The sequence below is a fragment of the Dipodomys merriami genome, unplaced genomic scaffold (assembly GCF_024711535.1).
Source record: "Dipodomys merriami isolate MVZ:Mamm:240054 unplaced genomic scaffold, mDipMer1.0.p SCAF_1625, whole genome shotgun sequence".
Taxonomy (NCBI): domain Eukaryota; kingdom Metazoa; phylum Chordata; class Mammalia; order Rodentia; family Heteromyidae; genus Dipodomys; species Dipodomys merriami.
In genome coordinates this window covers 105068-111529 of record NW_027202966.1, presented here as the reverse complement: position 1 = coordinate 111529, position 6462 = coordinate 105068, and the positions used below count along the sequence as shown (strand labels likewise).

Below are 6462 nucleotides of genomic sequence, written 5' to 3'. Positions count from 1 at the left end.
AGTAAGCCAGGCACAAAGAAACACAGGTCCCATGGTTTCCCTTATTTGTAATATCTAGTATATGTATGAGTCAAGTGGAAAAAGTAAGATAATGTGATGTTAGGAAAATGAATCCTTAGATAGGTATCTTAATGTTTTTTTTTTCTTTCATGCATGTGTTTCTAATGCATTTATAAGATTATTTCTTTGTTGCTTTGTATGTCCCTCCCCCACAGTATAACCCCCGCTTTCAATATATTTGATGTCAGTGTAACTTGTGGAGGAGATGGGGAAAAACAAGTCGTTTAAGGATTCAGGTGGACCTGTTGCAACAATGAAAAGTACAAATTGTCATGTCAAAAACGAGCTTTACAATGTCGGTGGGGGGTAGATGGGGAAGGATTGGGTGGGCGGGGAGGGGGGGGAGGCTGGGAAGGGAGGTGAAGGTTAAACAAGGAGGAGGCTGCAATGCTTGGTAAGAAATGTATTCATTATCTTGCCCATGTAATTGTAACCCCTCTGTACAGTATGTTCACAAATAAAATAAAATTTAAAAAATATTCTTAGTCAAATACTGGTAGATATGCTAGGTGGGACCTCCATCACAGCTTGGCCTCAATCCTTAACCCACTGAGGAGTGAGAGTGCTTTGGCCAGACCTGCCTTCAGTTCTGACCCAGCAGCCTTATTGGGTTTGGGGATCATCCAACCTGATCAGTTCCAGTACTAGAGACCCAGGAATGTCAATTTGCTGGCCAACACCTACTCCCTAGGACTTCCACATTAGAAGCTAATTGCACTTTGATATGCCTTGGGGCAAGGACAGAAAACATCTTGCTTCTAGTCACAGATCACCCCCTGGGGAAGTTTACTTTCTAATGAGTGAGATCAGCTTGGCTTAAAGATCTATACCCCACTCATCTCCACCCTACTCCAACCTCAGGCCTGGTAGAGGAAAGCTTAGGGAAATTACTATTTCCCAACTTTACTAGAAGCAAGGAACTTGCACCTCACCCAGTAGTATCTTTTCCTTAGAGCTTTCTAAAAGTTGCTAAATTCCCATAGGTCCTGTTTCTGAATAAAAAGGGGCTTACAGGTTATTGGTGGCCATGGAGGAATGCCTGGCACAGACAACCTACCTGAAGCCTCACTGCAAGAAGAGTGAAAGATTCTGGCAAAAAGAACCCTTGACTGATGTGGCCTCCTGTGAAAACAGAAATGTTCGACCTCTTCCTGGCCATTGTAGGTTCTAAGCAATTGAGATTTCCATCTTACTCATGTAAAGTAACCATACCCAATAGTCTAGCTCCATGCATCCCTTTTGTCCTTACAACTCCCCCCTGGGCCTCAGATAGCTTTGAATGCTGGAAAAGTGAGTATGAGAATGGGTCATTGGGCCATGTCTCCCCTTCTCTCCTTCACTTGGAAGGACAGAATCAAGCAGTTCTTGATACACTATGGGGCTGGTCAGCTTTTCACTCCCTCAAAGAGCTAGACTCACTTCTGTCCTTAATGTTGCCAGATGCCTTGAGAAACTACCCTGGCAACCAAGATCTTGCACTCATCCTGTGAATTCTGCTTCACTGTAAACTGAACTGTAAGCACAGGGATCGGGGTTCCTGCTACAATTTCTGGAGAATGTGACTGCAATCCCTCTGATGGGGCATGAGACAAGAACCTATCATTGTGTGAAGGAGAAGTAGATCTCTAATGGCCAGTATTCATAACTGCCTTTTGTGGTTCCATTCCCAAAGAGGAATGTGTAATGGGTGGCAGGTATAGCCAGTCCTGTGTCAGAATAAAGGAGGAAGAGGCCCTGCTACCTCAGTGCCCAGACAAGCCTTGAACGTCAATCCTGTCAGTACTCCAAACATCAAATTGGTACTAGGAAAATTGTAACATTTAGTTTTCGTTTTCTTTCTCTTCAAACTGCTTTTTTGCTACTGGCATGCTATTGAGAGATTGCTAACTTTAGAACTGGGCCAGGGAAAATAAAAAATATTGGCATTTGTCATACTCCTCTTCAAAATAGCAGGAATACCATGAATTTGAAACTCCTCTTGAGCACCAGTCCTATATTGCTAAGATTAAATCCTGCTGGCCACCTTTATATTTCAAATACATTGAAAGAATAAAAGGGATTCTTAAGAAGAATAAGGACTAAGAGTATAAAATGTATACTTCTTTATTTATATAAATAAGGCTTTCATACAATTATATTTAAAAGAAATCTGTATTTTTACATTCACCACCAGTGAGTTTCTGACAGGAAAGGCTGTGCATAATGATACACAGCAAGGATCCCACTCCAGGACAACAGGAGCTCAGGAAAGCACCATTAATTTGAGAAGTAGGCAGGCTCTGACACTCCTGTTGCACTGCTAGCAATGGGAAGTCTTAAACTAGTTCCTCCACCAAGTCTTCTTCAAATTCCCCCTGTTCATCAGCAGTGTCATCTTGGCACTGCTGGTACTTGGACACCAGGTCATTGATATTGCTCTCAGCTTCAGTGAACTCCATCTCATCTATGCCCTCACCTATGTACCAGTGCAAGAATGCATTGCACTGGAACATGCCACTGAACTGCTCTGAGATGCACTTGAAGGGATCCTAGATGACTATGTTGTTGCCGATGAAGGTGGCCGACATCGTGAGTCCATGTGGGGGTGGGGTGGGGGGGAAGGGAAGGGGGGATATCACACACAGCCGTCTTCACATTGTTGGGGATCCAGTCTCCAACGTAGCTGCTGTTCTTGTTCTGCACGTTGAGCATCTGTTCATCCACCTCTTCATGGACATGCAGCCTCGGAAGATGGCAGCCGCTGTCAGGTAGCAGCCACGGCGGAGATCACAGGTGACCATCAAGTTCTTAGGGTCAAATATCTGCTGGGTGAAGCTCGCGCACTGAGAGAGCATGGTACTGCTGGCTGGCACGGCTGGCCAGGGGCACAAAGCCAGGCATGAAGAAGTGCAGGCGGGAAAGAGCACCATATTCAAGGCCAGCTTGTGCAGGTCTGCATTCATCTGGCCAGGGAAGCACAGGAAGATGGTAACCCCGCTGTTGGTGCCTGACACCAGGTGGTTCAGGTCCCCATAGTTGGGCGTGGGCAGCTTCAAGTTACAGAAGCAGATGTTGTACAGGGCCTTGTTGTCGATGCAGAAAGTTTTATCTGCATTTTCCACCAGCTGGTGGACAGAGAAGATCGCGTTGTAGGGTTCCAGCACTGTGTTTGACACCTTCGGGGAGGGCATGACACTGAAGGTGTTCATGGTGTGGTTTGGGTACCCCTCTTGAATATTGTTGAGAATCAGGGTGCCCATGCTTGACCCGGTGCCACCTCCCAAAGAGTGGGCCAGCTAGAAACCCTGTAGACAGTCACACCTTTCTGACTTCCGCCTCACCACATCCAGTACCGGCTCCACCAGCTCAGCTTCCTCTGTGTAGTAGCCCTTGGTCCAGTTATTGGTTGCCCCGCTCTGGCCTATCAGACAGAAGCCATGATGGGACACACACTCCAAGAATATTTACTGTGCCATTTGCATTGTGAAGACAACAGGACTCTTCTGAGCCAACCTTTGCTTTTAATTTAGATAACTTTGGTGAAATAAAGGAAATGTTTTCATTGTATCTGGGACCCTACAAATCACCCAGGTTCTAAAGAAATAAAGACAATGTGGAGGAAGATACATTTTAACCCAAATCAACTACTTGTAGAAATGAAGAACAGAGCCTGCCTCAATACTGGAAATGTAATTAGTTTCACAGGAGGGACAGGAGCACATTGTGATCATAGGAAAGCTAAGCTGCAAGCACTTGTCTGCACCTTGCTCACACAGAGCTATGCTTTGATTTCTGGTGTCCTGAAGTAGTTCTCTGTTATTGCCGGGCCTTTGAAATGACCAGCAGTTCTGAAACCTTGTTGGAGGCTTTCCCTGATTGCTGATCTTTCCCTTCAGAGGCTTCTTTGTCATGGAGGGCTTGCAGAGTTGCACTGATCTGAGCTGTCTGAGTGGCCAGGGGCATGACTCCAGTGGACTGGAATAGGTGGGTTAGGTGAGGACAATATCTAGGTGTATAAAGGCTCAGCCCAGCACTGGAGTGCCTGGATGTTAGGACCCATAGACCATGATGACATACCAAATATGAAGTTGTCTGGCCTGAAGCTCTGGCCAAATGGTCCTGATCTCACTGAGTCTAAGGTTCCAGGCTCTAGGTCCACCATGATGGCCCGAGGAACATATTTTTTGCCTGTGGAGACAAGAGTTGACTTAGGCCTATAATTGACAAGAAACTTAGGGGCAGAGCTTATGATTCTGAGTGACTCTCAGCATTCATTACAGAAATTACAGCATTTGAGACATGGAAACAGAAAAGATTGGTTCAACCATTGAGGGATTTTTTGAAGAGGAGATTAGCAGTGGTTCTCTCACTTCAGCCCTCCCTTCTTTTCAGGCCTCCTGATCACTTCCGCCTTTTGCACACCATCCCATCCCTGCCAATCCTCCAGGGCTAGTCAGTCTTTACTGATGCAGTCAATATAAGCTAGCTTATGTGGATTCAGAACAGGCAGAAGAAAGTAGAAATGCATTTGGAAGGTGGATGGAAAATGCCTCTCAACTGTGACTACCCTTTTTGCCCCTTGGCCAATGAGACAGTCATGAGACAATCAAATTGCTTCAGCTTTCTTGTCATCAGAGGTGATTCAAACTTATCCATTCTCTTTCTTGACACTGTCTCTCAAATTACAGAGGAACAATATGGTAATCTTGCTTCACAAAAAAAAAATGGAAAAGACAACATTGAAGGAAAAGCTCATTGCTTCATGATGAGTGTTGGGCTGTTAAGAGCCAGTTGTCATTGTTGGAGTTTTTTAAAGTTACTCACCCATAAATTCTTACAGGTGTCTTCCTTGCCAAGGTAATTAAAGTCATTGATTGATATTAGCCTTTAAAACTTCCATGGAGATGTTGAACATTTTTGTGATTACCATCTTGTTGTGAGATGAAATCCATTTCTGACTTAGTAAGGAATGGACTTGAGAATTCTGATAATTCTCTTAGAACTTCAATTCTGAAGGAAGCTAAATAAATCTTGATAGGATAAGAACAAATATATGTGAACTAATCCTTCCTCTTCATCCCTTTTCCTTCCCTAGTACTGTTAATTGGGCCACTGGCTCCTCTTCTCCAGTTCCAAATGCCTCAGGCCTTAACCCATTCCTTCTCCACCTCCTCGCATTTTTCTCGTCTCCATTCCTGCCAGTTTTCATCTTCAGGTTCACCTTTAATTCACCTGCTATTGTCTCTGCACATTCCAACACTGTAGATTCCATTATACACTATTTTCTTCTCATATACTTGTACTGTACTCTATAGTAAATCCACTGGCTACATAGCATGTACCTGTTATTAAGTATGATGTCATGTAGAGACACTTGAATGTGTGTGGCAGATTATTTGTAGGTTCTATACAAATACTATTTTATATAAAGAACTTGAGTGTGTGAAGATGTTGTTATTGGTGGGGGTCCTCGAGCCCATTCCATGAGGATATTGAGGGGTGATTGAATTTTAAGTAATGGTGCTGTTTTCATACTTCTTTAAATGAACTTATGAACTTATTAAAAGACTATTTTTTCAGCCCTTTGTTTATGGATCAAATCTATAATCCTAGCTAATCAGGAGGCTGAGATCTGAGGATCATGGTTCAGTGTTGGCTCAGAAGGGAAGGAATGTACTTGGAACTCTTATTTCCAATTAACCACACACACGCACACACACACACACACACACACACACACACACACACACGCACCACAACACAACACAAAGCTAGAAGAGAAGCTCTATCAATTGAGCCACTAGTAGACTTCCATGTGAACAGTGACCTGATTGAGCCTCACAGGTGTCTGCTGGACCAGACATCCATTAAAAGGGCTAAAGGATGCAGATATCTCATACAAGCTGTGTGACATCTCTGATTGGGTCTGGGATGGATATGGCCACAGACTGTCCTATGACCTTGAGAGTCATATAGCTCTCTCCTACAGACAATTAAACCCTGTACAAAGCATCCCAGTAAGTACCTTCCCTTAGGACCCCTCCTGTCTAGCAAGACATTTGATATTCTCTTCTTCAATAAATCATTGCTGTTTTATTCTTCCCTCTGCATCCATGAACTCATTTTTTGAGATCATAGAGACAAAAGATGTGATTCAGTTATTAGGTTTTCAGTATCAACATGATGGCCTGCTTCAAAACAGAACTTTTATCTGCTTCCTGGGCACCAAAGCTGGTGGATCCTGAATGCTTTTATCTTGAGCCCTTTTTGTGTTGCCACCAAACCTGTGCTAGAGTATCATCAGTGCCCAAGGGACACACCGGGAATGCGTTTGTTCCAATCACACATGGTATACCTAGGTGTTGAGTCTGCAAACATGATGGGTACTCACAGATGTGTGACTTAGTGATGTCAGCCACTCAG

General features: G+C 44.0%; 1 pseudogene; it reads right to left on the bottom strand.

The window, feature by feature from the left end:
- Positions 1-2375: 2375 nt before the first annotated feature.
- Positions 2376-5311, bottom strand: LOC138828708 (tubulin beta-2 chain-like; annotated as a pseudogene).
- Between the last annotated feature and the right edge of the window lie 1151 nt (positions 5312-6462).